General features: G+C 51.7%; 1 protein-coding gene across 6 annotated transcripts in view; it reads right to left on the bottom strand.

Moving 5' to 3' along the window:
• Window positions 1-12400, bottom strand: part of CHST3 (carbohydrate sulfotransferase 3) — a 54910-nt gene extending 42510 nt beyond the window's left edge. For 2 of the 6 annotated variants that reach the window (XM_053586214.1, XM_053586215.1), the window contains exon 1: window positions 11824-12400. The gene's annotated coding sequence lies outside the window, so the exon portion shown is untranslated. Of the gene's footprint in view, window positions 1-10810; window positions 11194-11276; window positions 11495-11823 lie in introns of those variants that run through there. The other 4 variants (XM_053586218.1, XM_053586217.1, XM_053586220.1 and 1 more) reach the window with 3 other exon arrangements.
• Window positions 12401-17056: the final 4656 nt, after the last annotated feature.

Here is a 17056-nt window from a genome sequence, read left to right on the forward strand (position 1 = left end):
ACTTTATAGGATTGGCACCCATAACATAGTAAGTAGGGTGCCAGCCACATACACCAAGGCTGGCAAGTTCACGCCCAGCCTGGGCCTGCTAAACAATGACAACTGCAACCAAAAAAAAAGAAAGAAAAATAGCCAGGCGTTGTGGCGGGTGCCTGTAGTCCCAGCTGCTCAGGAGGCTGAGGCAAGAGAATCACTTAAGCCCAAGAGTCAGTCTGAGATTGCTATGAGCTGTGACACCATAGCACTCTACCAAGGGCAACATAATAAGACTCTGTCTCAAAAAAAAAAAAAAAAAGAGAGAGAGACTTTATACAATCAGATTAACGCAAATAAAGTACACTCCGACACTCAACTGCATCCCCCAGGGAGGCGGGACCTGTTTATTAGTCTCTGAATCCCCTTTAGGACACGAAGCACATCAATCAGTCTTTGATTTTTATAAGTGATTCCAACAGAACAGCAGCCAGCACTGTCTCAGAAAAGCAACTCTTAAAACTCAGCACAGGCTCCTGAGCCATCCCCTTCTTGCCTAGAATTCTAGTTAGGAGCTTGGCATGGAAGCCCTTTTGGAAGCTCCATCACCACTTCCAGAAGCTTCTGCTCAGCAGTGTGTGGGGTACGGGTCCCAGGGGGATGAGGGGAGCTGACTTGGCTGCTTCCCGGGGTGTAAGTCCCCTTATAGGGTTGTGGGCACTGAGGTCATCGGAAGAACCACAGAGGACAAACAGCAGGTGGGCGGCAGACAGTAAAAGACTCAGTGATGTCATGTTTTCCCCAAATGACTCAATGGGTTGCCACTGGGCTATGAATGGTGAGCTGTGTGCTGTGGGTAGCTGTGAGCTACACTTCCTGGCCCAGGGACCCATGGCTGCAACATGCCTGCCCTGCTTCTGGCTGCGGCCCCAGCCCAAGCCATGTCCCAGGCTGCCCCTGCCATGTATCTCCAAGCTCCACTTTGAGAGAGGACTCCAGTGACAGCCAACATGAGTGTCATTACTGCCCTGTGACTGAGTGACCATGGGCAGAGAGCCTCAGTTTCCTCATCTGTAAAATGGAGACATTAGGAACACCCTTGCTGTGTTGTGTAGGGCTTGGTGGGGATGACTGTAAAGCACTTGGCACACAGCAAGTGCTTGGCAAGTGGAAAGCATGACATTCCAGGGTTTCTGTGATTTGACCTAAATTTACTCTTCGAGCTACATTAAAATCTATCTCAACAATAGCTCCCCCTTTTTGAAGTTGACTGTGTGCCAGCCACTGCTCTAAATGCCTGTATAGAAATACATTTTTTTTCCTCTCTTATCATCCCCTGACATGGTGGGTATCATTAGTAAAAATACTGAGGCACAGAGAGGTTAAGCAACTTGCCCATGGTCACACAGCCAGTGAGTGGGGAGTAGGGATCCCCATGTAGGTAGCCTGGCTCTAAAGCCTGCAATGAAACCAAAACGCCCCCTTATCTTTCTCTCTTCTTGTGCAGGCTACAAATTACAGTTCAGTCCTGCCAGATTCCTCACAAGTCCCTGCCTTCCATCTGAACTTTCCCATCTCCAGGAAAGAGATGGGAAATGCTTCCCTGCATGTGCTGGAATGCCTACATCCTCCAGGAAACCTTCCTACGTCTTCCCCCATGCCCACCTTTCTCAGCTCACCACAGTGGACTCAAAGGTGGTTACTGGTAGGTCTCTGTTCTTCTAGGCTGAAAGTTCTTCCTGTCATGCCAGGGCCACCCTGCACAGTGTTTCAGTCATGAACAGGTGCACAAGTGGTGCACTCTAGGCCCCACTACTTTTTTTTTTTGAGACGGAGTCTCACTTTCTTGCCCCCAGTAGAGTGCCATGGTATCATAGCTCACAGCAACCTCAAACCCCAGGGCTCAAGTGATCCTCTTGCCTCAGCCTCCCAAGTAGCTGGGACTATAGGTACCCACCACAATGCCTGGCTAGTTTTTAGAGACGGGGTCTCACTCTTGCTCACATTGGTTGAATGCATGAGCTCAAGCGATCCACCAGCCTCAGCCTCCCAGAGTGCTGGGATTACAGGCATGAGACACCATACAGGCCTGGCCCCCACTACTTTTGTGAAGATGGCTTGACGGGTGCAGCTGGAACCGCAGAATGCTCCTCCCTAGCCCCTGGGGAGACAGCTTCCTTCTCTCTGCTCAGGGGAAACCACTCAGCCATAGGGTTTGGGGACTAGAACTTAAAGAGGTTGAACAGATACCTACAAAAGGGACAGAACTGCTAGTGGGGTTGAGGAATAGGCCCAACTCCTGTAATTCAAAGGCATTTCCATGGACCAACAGGAAGGGACAGGACTGGGGGGCCTCTCAGAGGGTTTCGGGTCCACCTGCAGGATCCCAGCCCAGTACCCACAGGGTAATGACCTCAAGAGACAACATGTGCAGGGTCCTGCCCTCCCCATCCCCTCCATGGCCTGTACTAGCCATCTTCCCACTCACTGTGACTCCCACCCTCCTGACCAGACATGAACCACCAATGAAGGAGCTTCCCGAACTGGGACTGTCCCACTTTCCCAGACAGCAGCCTCGGGCAGTCCTGCATCGAGTCTGTTCTTGCTCCTCTCACTACCAGGCATGAGCCCTCACTGCATGCCTCGGGCTGTGCTGAGCACGGGGGACACAAGTGTGAACCAGGCAGATGCTGTCCTGCCCTGGCAGAGCTCATTAGCTGGTACAGCAGTGGTTTTTCAACAGGTGCACCATGGCACACTGGTGTGCCATGAGAGGATCTTAAGTGTGCTACGAAAAATTTTAAAGACCATTATTTAAATTATGTTCCAAAGAAGTTCAAAGCATAGTAAGTATATTCTTTTTTCTCCACTCTCCCCCCCCCCCCCCAGTTTTTGGCCGGGGCTGGGTTTGAACCCACCACCTCCGGTATATGGGGCTGGGGCCCTACTCCTTTGAGCCACAGGCACTGCCCTCACTCTTTTTTTTTAATCAACATAATTTAAGTGTGCCATGGAAGTTCAACTATAGGTTCAAGTGTGCTGTGAGATAAGAAAGGTTGAAAAACACTGCAGTACAGACCATAGGCCACTGAACAGGCAATCACAATAGAGCTGGTAAAATTTAATGGGACAGACCCACAGGCAGCCATCAGGAGGACCACGGACCTGGCTTTCAGGAGATGACATCCAAGTTGAGCAGAAAAGAAGGAAGGAAGGAATGCCCTTGGCAGCTAGAAAGGCTACAGAGAGCAGGGTGTGTACATTTGGAAATGAGGACAGTTTGGAACTTAGGGCACAGAATCCAGGTGAGGACTAAGGAGAGAAGAAACTGGGGAAGAAATACTCACTGAAACCCACAAGGCCCACAGAAGCCACTCGGCATCCTGAGCCTATGCTTACCCTGGGTGGGGCTTCTGTCTTGCTGCAGCAGCTACTGGGGAGACAAAGGCCTCCCATGGGCCAGTTCCCCTTGCTAACGCAGACTGTGCCGCCTGCCATCTGAACCATTTCCCTGAGACCAGAGCAGAGAGCTACAAAATCAAGCCTAGACAGCTGGGCCTTGCAAGAGGCAGCTGTGGCTCAAGCGGCTAAGGCGCCAGCCACATACACCTGAGCTGGGGGTGTGAATCTAGCCCGGGCTGCCAAACAACAATGACGGCTACAACCAAAAAAAAAAATAGCCGGGCACTGTGGGGGGCGCCTGTAATCCCAGCTACTTGGGCGGTGGAGGCAGGAGAATCGCGTGAGCCCAGGAATTGGAGATTGCTGTGAGCTGTGACGCCATGGCACTCTACCCAGGGTGACAGCTTGAGGCTCTGTCTCAAAAAAAAGGGGGACAGCTGTACGATCTGAAATGCCCTGCCTAGGTCAGCCAAGCACCCAGGTCACACTCCATTCACAGTGCCCACAAAGGGCTGGGCAGTGCCAGCCTCCCTAGAGCTTCCTAGCCAGAACCCAGCGGCACGCCCTGGTGACAGCTTTGACATGAGTGCCTGAGTGTGCCTTTTCTCTCTAAGCAGCCACAGAAGGACAGACAGACACACAGGTGGTTTCGCAGCAGGGCTAAAAGCACACACTGGAGCCAGCCATGGAGTTCAGGCCCAGCTTTCTCCTCACCAGCCCTGGGACGTCGCAATTCATCCAGCCTTTCTGGCTCTGCCTTCCCATCTGTAAAATGGCAGGGAAAAGAGGAGCTACCTCAGGAGCTTCCAGAGAGAGCTCAGTGAATGGATGGTGCCCAAAAGGCACTCAGGACAGTGCTGGGCACGCGAGCTGTCGTTATTACTGTTTCCTGTGTAACCCATCCCCAGGCAGCTGCACCAGATGCAACGGGAGAAAGAAAAGTGAAAGAAAAATGGCATCTCTCAGAATAAAAATAAGACAGGTGCCTGACCTTTGTGGTCATGGCCACATTGATTCTTCATCTGCTGTGGAGGGTGACATCCCCCTCTCACTCACAGGTTCTAGGTTTCTAATCTCAGGGCCTCTTCCAACACATCTGTCCTTAACCCACGGGACAGGTCTTCAGCTTCTGTCTCTCTGAAAAGCCCTGGGAAGTCTCCAGAGGAAAGTGGGGTGCCGGCAGCCGCACTGCAGCCCCAGTGGCCAAGTTGTCATGTGGCTGGAGTTGTGAAATTCCTTCCTGAAAATCAGTGCAGTGATGGGGGGGTGGGGAAGAGTGTGGCCCAGTTTGTTTTCAAAATATTTCCTCAGATAGCACTGCTTTGACTCAGACACGTTAACACTTTCCAGAATCCTGCAGATGGTGAGGCAGCTGGAGAGGAGGGACCTGGGGGGAGAGTGGGCGGGGCCCCGGGCCAATCTCAGGTAGCTGTACGGGCTGGGGCTGGAACAGGCACAGGCTGGTGCTGGTGTGGCGTGTGTGAACAGGAGTGTGCACACAACACAACATGAAGCTGATCAACCTAGAGATGTGGTTTGCAAACATCTAAGCAGTAGCACCTTCTTATGAACCAGAACTTTCCTCAGAAGCCCAATATGCAGAAAAGATAAACAGGAGAGAGGTCTGGAGTCCCCCTCCCATCAGGCCTCTGAGGGGTCCCTGCTGACTCTGGGACTCCAGGGAACCTAGCCTGAAACCCCCACTGCTAAAGGAATCATACCTTTCTTGGGGACTTAGCACCCATACTGTTTTAAAATAATTAGTTTCCTGGGGAAGTGGAGATTATCTTTCTAATAAATTCTAATTAGAGACAGAAAATGCCACACATCCTGGAGAACAGGGGCTCAGAAAGTGTAAAATGATTGGTCCCATTCACTAATAAGTTTGTGGGTGTCCCTGGGAAACCTTGTACACTTGGGCCTCTGACAAGCTGGGGCAGAGAACGTGTGGTGGATAGATAATAGCTACCTAACTCTCACTACAAGCGGACACACTTTAAGCTACTTATGTATATTAGCTCACTAGCAACCCCGTGCTCAGGTAGGTTACTATTACCATCCCCTCAAACAGATTTGGAAACTATGTCCCAGAGAGGTTAAGTAACTTGCCCAGGACCACACAGCTCCTAAGCAGTACCTCGTTTGGCTTTAGAATCAACGCTTTTAACCACTACATAATTTGCCTTTCAAGTGTGTCCTGCACTCCGGGAGGCCGAGGTGGGTGGATTGCCTGAGTTCAGAGGAGTTCAAAACCTGCCTGAGCTAAGAAGTTTGAGCTCAGAAGTTCAAGACCAGCCTGAGCAAGGTAAAAATAGAAAAATCAGCTGGGCATTATGGCAGGTGCCTATAGTCCCAGCTCCTTGGGAGACTGAGGCAAAAGGATCTCTTGAGCCCAAGAGTTTGAGGTTGCCGTGAGCTATGACATTACAGCACTCAACCCCAGGGCAACTGAATGAGTCTCAAAAAACCCCCAACAACAACAAAAAAACAAACAAGAAACGAAATAAGTGTGTCCCTGTGTTATGTATATGTGTACACACCCTTGTGCCTGTAGTGGTTGTGTGGGTGTGTATCTGTAATATGCTGGTTGTTTACTAAAATATTTGTGCGTGTGTGGGGTGGTATATCTGAATATGCGTGTGTGCATCTCTGCCCACAGCGATGCATATGCTGGTCTGTGAATATACAGATATGCAGCCCAGCCCACCAGCCCTTCTCCCACCAAGGCTGCAGCATATGTAGCACTCGCCCCACAACCCCACCCCCCTCCAGCAGCCTGGAAGCATCAGGGCAAAGTAGCAGGACCCAGAACCTTCCAGTAGGGCCCTACTCTCCAGATCCCAGAGGTGTAGGGGTTTGCAGACCTAGCTCAGCACAGCCACACAAAATGAGAAGGCCCCTTGGCCACTCCCTGGCTACGAGGTGGGTGCCCTCTGCTGCTGACCCCTGCCTAGTTCTCCCCTCCTCATTGCTGGGTTTTTGGAGTTGGTCACCAAATAAACTGAATTCAGGAGACTGAGAATTTGCTTCCTATCCCACAGACTCTGTTAATTACAATAGTGCTGAGTTTCTCAAAATCATTGGTGTGACCCCACACCACCACCACCCCAAGCTGATATGACTGGTGTCAAAAACAAAGAAACTTGACGTTTTAGTCCAGGAAGCCTAGAAAGAAAAGGAATATACGGTTTTTGAGCATTTCTTTACAGGTTGGTCCCACCTTGGAGAGACATGATGAGAAAATTAGCATTGGCCCATCTACCCTATTGCAACGTTCAAGACACAAAGCTTCCTTAAATGCCACAGAACTGGAAAAAAGCCCCACTGGTCTCCACCATCAAAGTCAAACTCACCAACCAACCAAGAAATCACATCTGCCCACTGGGGAGGGCAGGCGCTTGAGACTTACTCAGATGGAGCAGGGCTAAGCTGGGACCCCCAGTGAGCTTCTCTCCCACACACGTTCTTCCTGCCGCGGCTACGAGCTATGAGCGTTTCTCCAGCACAAGGACTGGCAGCACAGGGTGTGTTCCTGACTTTTAGGCTCCCAAAATCAAGGAGGAGGGGCTGGGCAAGGAGTGGGCAGGTGTAACCAAGGGAGGCCAAATAAGAACATCCCAAGTCGGCTTCCAAGGTGCTTGTTTACTTGTGGTGTTCAGGAAAGACTGAGCTGGGAACTGGCTTGTTTACTTCCATACTTTTCCTCCAAATCGTTTTCATACAGTCCTCCGGAACCCCAGTGATAAATTTCTCAGAGCCCAGAGAAACCCACAGTCCCTCAGCACACAGCCATCTTTATTAGGAGGCCAGGGCAGGGCGGTAGGGGGGAGGTTGGAATAGAAGGCCTGAAGTTACTGGTGGTCAGAGGAGGCCTGCCCCCTCCGTCCACACTGGCCTGGCCCCAGGAGCAACTGGCCAGATTTGGGGGATGGAGACAGGAGGCTGAAGTGTGTCCACCCTCAAGCACAAAGCTAAGTGTCCAGGCCTGCCCACACCCAGCTGCGGAATCCACATGCCCCGGGTTAGACTAGTAGCATTCTATCATCTCTTGAGGCCTCAGAGAAGAAAAGGTGAAAAGTGTCACTTCTGTTTAAGGAATGAAAAGGAGAACTGTTCCCTTTCCAGCTGCATGACTTCTCCAAAGCCAGAGATCTCTCTGAGTATCCCCACACAGCACCCCCTGCTCTACAATTTCTCAGCAGAGACACTCACAGCCCCTCCCTGGACTTCACCCATCACCTGACACTGGTCCCAAGATCTCCGACGCATACTGCTTGCGTGTCAGGGACTGAGGCAGAGTCAGTGGTGCGAAGCCCCTGCCCTGCAGGTGGACTGGCATATCCTCACACCTAGTCTCTCAACTTCCATCCCAGCAGCATGTCCATTCTACAATGGAGAGGAGAGCGGGCTCCAATATCTCTGCAACTTAGCCCTGCAAAAGGCTCTGGAACCCTGGGCTTCCTGTGGAAGTGGGCAGCGACCAGCAGGGCAGTACTCATCCAGTGCCCCTCACTTCCTTTTAGAGGTGCCAGCCTTTCCCCTGCTATGACTATCAGTTAGCAGCTCTTGGGACAGAGATGGGGGTGGGTGGGGCAGAAAGACCTTGCCCCAGCAGGGCGGATAACCCTTGGAGGACTGGAGGTGGTCCTAGCATGGTGGCTTATGCTGTAATCCCAGCACTTTGGGAGGCTGAGGTGGGCAGCCACCTGAGACTAAGAGTTGGAGAACAGTCTGGGCAACATATCAAAACCCCCATCCCTCAAACAATTTAAAAAACATTAGCTGGTTGGCTCAGCGCCTATAGCTCAAGTGGCTAAGGCGCCAGCCACATATACTAGAGCTGGCGGGTTTGAATCCACCCAGGCCTGCCAAACAACAATGACAACAACAATAACAACAACAACAAAAAGCTAGGCATTGTGGTGGGTGCCTGTAGTCCCAGCTACTCGGGAGGCTGAGGCAAGAGAATCGCTTAAGCCCAGGAGTTGGAGGTTGCTGTAAGCTGTGATGCCAAGGCACTCTACCCCGGGTGTCAGCTTGAGGCTCTGTCACACCCACACACAAAAAAACGCATTAGCTGGGCATGGTGATACCCGGCTGAAGTCCTAGCTACTCAGGAGCCCAGGAGTTCAAGGCTGTAGTGAGCCATGATGGTACCACTGCACTCCCACCAGGGTAAAAGAATGAGATCCTCTCTCTTAAAACAAAAATGAACAAATAAATAAATAAATAAAATAACCCTAGTCTAAAGAATGACAATAGGGGTATCCCGAAGGCAGAACAGCTACAGTTCCCTGGCTTCACAACCTTGGCCATGCACTGCACCTCTCCAAGCCCCATCTCTTCATCTGTAAAGTGGGGATGACAGATAACTGCTGTTCCTCTGTGGGGCATATGTGGACCAGATGAGCCAAGTAGTTTCACCTCCCCTAGACACCCCAGCTCCACCCAATCCATCTCTTGTGTGGGCTAGACAACACTGAGGTCCAGCTCTCCAGAGTACATGATGGGGGTGGGAAGGATGACCCTTTTTTTTTTTTGACACAGAGTCTCAAGCTGTCGCCCTGGGTAGAGTGCCGTAGCGTCACAGCTCACAGCAACCTCAAACTCTTGGGCTCAAGCGATTCTCTTGCTTCAGCCTCCTAAGTAGCTGAGACTACAAGTGCCTGCCACAACACCCAGCTATTTTTTTTGTTGTTGTTGTTAGTTGTTTTAGCTGGCCCGGGCCGGTTTGAACCCGTAGCCTCGGTGTATGTGGCTGGTGCCCTTACCCACTGAGCTATAAGCACTGCCCAGAAGGATGACCCTTTATATTTACCAGTTAAGTGACAAGGGGAAGTGACAGGGGAGGGCTGATTTCCCCTGGTAATATATTACTGTGGGGAAGGCTGAAAAGGAAAAGGAATACAGTAATTCATTTGAGGATACTTCCATTTACCTGGCAATTTCTTCCCTATGTAAGACATGGCTATAAGTGGCAGCTTTATCTCCAGTTCTCAGATAGGCAGCAAATCATCTCTCACTGGAGTTACTGCACATCTTCCTGAATTCACTCCCAAACCGTTCACTGTTTCCTGACTCCAGATTCACATAGAAGACTCACACAGTCTGGTACTACCCAGCCTTCGATTCCCACGGCCTGTAGTATAACCCAGCTGAGGGGAGTGTATGGAAAAAAAGAACGTGGTCAGAGCCCCTCATACGGTTTACTAACCCTGCTAGTAAATAGCATCCGTGTTGTTTCCCTATTGCCATGGAGAACCAGTAGGGACCTTACAGACAGCCTGGCATAGTGGAGAGAGCATGGGTTCTGGAGTCAGACAATCTAGGTTCAAATTCTGACTTTATTTCTCATCATCTATGTGACCTTAAAAAAGTTACCTAACTTTCCTGATTCTCAGTTTCCTAATCTGTAAAATGGAGATGAACTACTAATCTCACCGGGATGTAACAGCTTAAAGAGATGGTGTATGTAGGGGTCCTGATTCACAGAAGGCGTAAGCAAGGGGGAGAGGAGGTATGAGCAAGGGACTGGCTGTCGTGTTCCACCTGAAATTAGGGGTGGCCGTGCCCAGATCACCCCTTCTCTCAGCTGAAGCCACAGTCCTTGCCTTTGCTAACTTCAGCATTTAAAAGTCTGAAATGCATCCTGAACCTAGTCAGAGCTCTTCACCAGGGGGAATGAGTGGAGAATGCCCAGGACGCCCCCATGTCTCTGTGTGCTCTCAATCATGAGACTACGGGCAATCAAGTTTTAGGCACGTGGATGTTTCTGCTCCTCTGGGAAACGCACACCAACTAGTACAGAAGAATCCATACCAACACTCAGTTCAGGCACTGTGACCACCCCTCCACCTGCTGCCACCACAGAGCCAAGCTGCTGCTGGCAGACACTGCTCCTAGACCCTTCATGAGACCCGTCTAGCCAGGCCAGAAGGAGCCAGGAAGAAAACCAGACACCCCCCAACCCCACACGCTCCCACGTCCCCTCTACTCTCACACACGCTCACCAGCCTGGCCCATCTCTTTTTCCACTTACCAACCTCTCCCTCTTGCAATCAGGGGATGGGAGGACTAATGGAAACAACTCCTGCTATAGATCTAAAGTTATTTTTGAACTGAGACCCCACTGAATCTGCCAAACCCCACACCATTCCCAGCTTGGCCAGATACAGAAACGGAACTTTTCCTGCTGCCCCCTTAGGGAGACAGAAGACAGAGTCCAGTGACATGGCTTAAGCTGCCAGCACCAGGTCACACTGTGGAACATGCTGCTTGGGCCACTCACCCAGACAGATCAGGCAGGGCTCCCTGTAGCTACTCCGGGTCTCCTGCTTGGTGGGAAGACCAAACCCACTGAGGCCCCCGGGGCTTGGCTCTTCATCCATAATAAATATTAATTACTGGTGACACTGTTCATTACATAACTACTTACCTAGTACTCACTGTGCCCGGCACTACGCTAGGTCCTGGAAAATCCTTGGTGCACCTGGGGCCCCAGGACACCAAACATCAGAAACCAAACACAACTTCAGATGCTAGTAAAATAAATAAGGCTTTGGGAATGCCATGGTTTCTTCCTGACCTTGGAGGCTTAAAATTCTCCCATCTTCTCTTATACATGCACACCCCATGCTGCAGAGGCTGGAGTCGCCTCATAAGGTCCCCCTGGAAATCCCTCTGAGGAAGCACATCCGCTGGGGGGAGGGTCTCTGCTTCTCTCAAAGACCCTGTGACCAGCACCGCCCCGCTGTCCAGCAGGGCGCGGACCTGCCAGCCTTCTCCACTCTGTCCCAGACCCCAGAGCGCCGGGTCTGAGTTTCTGAATCACTCCCTCCTCTCTCCCTGCTTCGCCTCCGGAAGGGCAGCACACGCCCAGACACATCACCGAGTTTCCGCACCAAATCCGCCCCGCTCGCTGAACCCCGAGAACTGCTGCAGTGTCTGCTTCCCTCCTCCCCGCTCCTTGGCTTCGGGGTCCCGGCCACGACTTTCCAAAGAACAGGCAACCCTTCCCCTCCCGCTGCGCTGGGGCGGGAGTGTTCTTTTCCCTGGGGGGCTGCGGGGACAGCAGACAAAGACAAGGGATTTATGTGAGGGGCATAGCGACGGGCCTGGTTTAAAGGCCAAACCCCCGCGCTCCCAGGAATGTGCATTTCGCAGGGCGGCTCAAGGTGTGGCGCGTGCTCAGATCCGTACCCGCGGTGTGTCTGGGGCCCGAGTGGTGATGAGCGATGTGTATGGCAGGTGTGAATCTGGGCGCGGCGGGTTGTGGGTGTCGCCGTGGGGTGTTCCCCGAGCCTGAACTCCCTCTCCCACCCTCCGCTGAGCCCCCTTCTTCCCCTAAAGTTTGGCGCGCGCGCCGGGACGCGGAAGGCGGGGGGCGCACGGCCGGGCGGCCTCCCCCAGGCCTGGGAGGCGGTTCCGGGACGCCGGCGCCCCACTTACCTCGGCCGCCGAGCCTCCTCCGGCGCAGGCGGATCTGCCCCTCCGAGGCTGGGGTCGGGCGCGGGCAGCATCCGCTTGCAACTTCGTCCTTGCCTCCAAAGATCCCGGCAAAAGCGACCCCAGCTCCTGCGCGGCCCGGGCTCCGCGCCCTCGCCGGGGGCGGCAGCGGGGAGGGAGGGAGGGAGGCGCGGCCCGGCCGGTCGACACGCGGGGCTGGAAGCGGCGCCAGGCGGGCGCCGTCCCGCCTGCGCAGCGAGCGAGCGAGCGAGCGGTCCTGCCTGGCGCCCTCCCGCTCCGGCCCGAGCCTGAGAGCTGCCCGCGACTGTGGCGGCAGCGGCAGCGGATTCCTGAACCGCGTCCAAGGCGCCCGGGGAGCCTTCCTCCTCCTCCTCTTCCTCACCCCACCCAGCTCCCACCACTGCGCGCCCGGCAACTTACGAACAGTTGGCGAAGTTGGCGCTACTCGGGCTGCGCGCCGGCCGGGCCTCTAGGGGAGGAAGAGGAGGAGGAGGAGCCGAGGGGGGGTGGTAGGAGACCGGGACCCGCCCCCAGGGAGCCGCTCTCTCCAGGACCCCTCTGTAGGCCTTTGTTCCGGGCGCTGCACCTCTGCCCGCCAGTCCCCTGGGACTCGCTTGGGGTCGCTGGGATCCCCACCCGCTCCCAACAAGGCCAGGAGGAGCTCCCACCCTAAGGGCGGGGAAGGAGGCCGCGTGGAGATCCCCGCGGCTTCACCCCGCCAGAGACCCCAGGCCATCGGCGACCCTCCACCCCACTTGTCCGGGAGAGCCCTCTGGCTGCGCAGGTTTCTGACATTGTGTCCTCGGGGAGGATCTTCCTGCCTCGCCTTTGGGCAAGGGCACTAAATGTCAGGCAGGCCCCTTAGTTTCCAAAGAGCACAGCAACCTCTCCCTGGGTGGCAACAGGTCACCCTTCTGCCTTCTGCGCTTTCTTCTGCGGCCAGGCAGTCCAGGGATCCCGGAATGCAGGACCCGGGAAGCAGGAGGAAGTAGGGTCCTCTCGGGGCAGCCAGAGACTCTTGGCATATCTTCGGACCATCCTAGAGGGATGGCTTCTCTGGCTAGGGGCTGCCGTCGCCTTCCTGGTGTGGGGCAGTGGGCGACTGGGCAGCGCAGGCTCTGGGGTGATGATAGCTTCGCCAAGATGATAGTTCTTGGCTTCAGAACAGAACCCAGACCCAACCTCCCGGTTACTTGTCCAAATCCTGGTGATGGCCAAGCTTCTGAGAATGGCTTGTACTCTGCTCTTGGGACTTTCCTCCTGGGGCTTCTGAGTAATTCACATCCTGAGCGAAGTCAGGCCTCTCTAAGACAGCAGTCTTGGGGGTGGTGCCTGTGGCTCAAGGAGTAGGGCGCCGGTCCCATATGCCGGAGGTGGTGGGTTCAAACCTAGCCCGGGCCAAACCCCCCCCCAAAAAAAAAAGACAGCAGTCTTGACATTTAATAGGATGGTATGGGGTTTAGACACAGTAAGTTCCTGAGGAGGAGAAGCTGGGCAATCCAAAATAAAAGGGAAAACCTCAACATCTGCGCTTGGCCTCCCTCTGTTATCCTCAACATTTACAGATGCCAAAAGAGAGAACAGACACTGCTTCAGGCAGCCTATACAGAACCAGATAGAACTGAGCAGAGGTAGCCTTCCCAGGAGCAGGGCCTCTAAGCAGTGGGAGCTAGTGGTCCCTGTTCATTGCCTGGGTGCAGACCAGGGAAAGCGTCCACTAATGCTGCCCATGGAAGGGGCTCAGGCAAAGTACTCCCTGAGAAATCTTGGTTTCTCTTTTAGCAGAAAAACCTGATGGAGTGCTTTGGCCCTATTTATTACTAACAGTGCTGTGACCAGTTATGGGGAACCGGAGATTTGGTGAGAATTTAGACCCCATTTCACCGCCTTGACAAACTTCCAGAACCTCTCTCTCTGCGTCGAACACAGGCCTAGTTGCCTTTACCTCACTTCACTGGCTGTCTCTGTCTTAAAGTCAGTCTTCGTGCTCTCAGACAGGTTTTCAGTGAGGGTATCTTTGCACATGGTTTCCTCCAGACTCCATGGCCTCTTTTCAGAAGGGAGGGCTGCCCTTTCAGCCTCACAGATTGTCAAGAAGCTACATTTAACTGCACCTGCTGGCCTTACAAGGGAGACTTTCCTACTGGGACATAGGGAGTCTTGGATTTTATTATGGAAACTTGATGATGCACTTCAGGGAATACAAAGGGCCAAAGCCAGAACTGTGTTGCCATTATATTAAAGCAGTGTTTTTCAACCTTTTTTAATCTCACAGCACACTTGAACCTATAGTTAAACTTTCTTTAGCACACTTAAATTATGTTGATTGAATAAAACGGAGGAAAAAGAAGAATATATTTACTGTGCTTTGAACTTCTTTGGAAAATGATTTAATCAATGATCTTTAAAATTTTTTGCGGCACACCTAAGATCCTCTCAAAACACACCAATGTGCTGGGGCATACTGATTGAAAAATCACTATATTAAAGCATATAGGACTCTGAGCTGTTGTTGGAGGAAGGGAAAAGTGGAGCATGAGTGATCACTGAGAAATTCCTGTGTTTGCCCAGCCCTTGCTGAGCACTTACTGGATCCTAGGACTTACAGAGGTAACAAGCCTTAGTCTAGAAAAGACAGAAATATGATATAATGTGCTGGCTGAGTAAGACTAGTGGACTGGTACACCTCCACGGGGCACCAGGCACACAATATGTGATAATGACTTTTGGCCCCTGGGATTATCCAATACAGTAGCCTATTCCTGGAGATAAAGACCCTGGCCTGGCCTTAAGAGATGACCTGGAGTTCTGCAGGCAGAGAAGGTGGTAAAAGTGATCAAGGGCTTTCTGAGTGAAAGGACCAGCAATTGAAAGAAATAGAAGGCTTAGTGCCCGTAGCACAGTGGTTACAGCGCCGGCCACATGTACTGAAGGTGGCAGATTCGAACCTGGCCAGGGCCAGCTAAACAACTATAACAACTGCAAGAAAAAAATAGCCAGGTGTTGTGGCAGGCCCCTGTAGTCCCAGCTACTTGGAAGGCTGCCGCGAGAGAATTGCTTAAGCCCAGGAGACTGAGGTTGCTGTGAGCTGTGACGCTACAGAACTCTACTGAGGGCAATGTAATGAGACTCTGTTTAAAAAAAAAAAATGTGAAAGGACATTCATTCCCCAGGCTGTGGGCTGGTGTGGCAGCCAACCGTTGGGACTCCCGTGAAGATATCCTTTGTGCAAATGCGAAATAGAGGTTAAAGGTCTGATCCAAGACATTGGGAATTTTCACCCTAAAATAGTTTCAGGGCTGAACTTCTTCCCGCAATTGCTCAGCCAAGAGAATTGGTCTCACTTTTTACCCTGTTTGAGAAATGCAAAGAACTTTCCCAACCAGAGGCAGAATTGCAAAGTGGTTAGGAATATGGTAGCCTGGGCTCAGCGCCCATAGTACAGTGGTTACGGCGCCAGCCACATACACCGAAGTTGGTGGGTTTGAACCTGGCCCGGGCCAGCTAACCAACAATGACAAATGCAGCAAAAAATAGCCAGGTGTTGTGGCGGGCGCCTGTAGTCCCAGCTACTTGGGAGGCTGAGGCAAGAAAATCACTTGAGTCCAAGAGTTTGAGGTTGCTGTGAGCTGTGACAACACAGCACTCTACTGAGGGCAACATAATGAGACTTTGTCTCAAAAAAAAAAAAAGAGGGCGGCGCCTGTGGCTCCAACAGATAGGGCGCCAGCCCCATATGCCAGAGAATGGCGGGTTCAAACCCAGCCCCAGCCGGAAAAAACTGCAAAAAAAAAAAAAAAAAAGAATATGGGAGCCTGGCTCAGCGCTTGTAGCTCAGTGGCTAGGGCGCCAGCCACATACACTGGAGCTGGTGGATTCGAACCCAGCCCGAGCCTGCCAAACAACAACTACAACCAAAAAATAGCTGGGCATTGTGACAGGTGCCTGTAGTCCCAGCTACTTGGGAGGCTGAGGCAAAAGAATCACTTAAGCCCAAGAGTTTGAGGTTGCTGTGAGCTATGATGTCACACCACTTTACTGAGGGCTACATAGTGAGACTCTGTCTCAAAAAAAAAAAAAAAAAAAAAAGAATATGGGAGCCTGAGCACCATCTTAACCAAGCAGTCCAATTGAACATCCCTAATAAAAGGAGAAACTTCCCGACGTGATGCAGTGAGAACACAATGTTGAGCAGGAAGTATTCCTGCCAAAAAACAGTGCATCAGTTGAATCTAATAACGAAGAAATTTCAGACACAAACAGATGTTTACAAAACAAGTGGTCTGTGATATTTAAAATATCGATGACATGAAAGACAAAAATAAATCAAAAGGCTAAGAAACCATTCCAGGTTAGAAGACACTAAAGAGACAGGAGCACTATGATAGGCAGATTTCAGTGATGAGATGTCACTTTTGAGATTAGATTACAAAAGACTTGAGATTTCTGTCTTGCTAGAATTCTCTCTATGGCTCTTATCAGCTTGTTTGCTCTGATGATGCAACTTGTCAAATTGTGAGTTGCCGTATGGAAAGGCCCATGTTTCAAGGAACTGAGGGAGGCTTGGCCAATAGCCAACAAAGAACTGAAGCCTGAAGTCCAACAGTATGCAATAATCCTGAATCCTGCCAATAATCATTGAATGAGCTTGGAAGCAGATCCTACCCCATTTGAAACTTGAGATGACTACACCCAACACATTGGTGTCTTGTAAGGGACTCTGAGCTAAAGAGCCCAGCTAAGCCAAGTCCAGATTCCTGACCCACAGAAACTGAGAGATAATTCTTTTGTTTGTGTGTTTGTTTGAGACAGAGTCTGACTCTGTTGCCCTGGATAAAGTGCTGTGGCGTCATCATAGCTCACAGCAACCTTAGTTTCTTGGGTTCAAGCAAGCCTTTTGCCTCAGCCTCCCAAGTAGCTAGGACTATAGGTGCCCACTGGAACACCCAGCCAGTTTTTCTATTTTTAGTAGAGACAGGGTCTCGCTCTTGCTCATGCTGGTTTTGAACTCTTGAGCTCATGTAATCCACCTGCCTCAGACTCACAGAGTGCTAGGATTTCAGGTGTGAACCAGTGTGCCCAGCCCAGATAATTGTTTTAAGTCACTAAGTTTGAGATAAGTTGTTATTCAGCTAAATAAAACTAAGAGAACCACTAAATGCAATATGTCATCTTGAACTAGATCCTGGTACGGAATAAAAATGTTACTATGAAT

This window comes from Nycticebus coucang, chromosome 3, assembly GCF_027406575.1.
Source record: "Nycticebus coucang isolate mNycCou1 chromosome 3, mNycCou1.pri, whole genome shotgun sequence".
Lineage (NCBI taxonomy): Eukaryota > Metazoa > Chordata > Mammalia > Primates > Lorisidae > Nycticebus > Nycticebus coucang.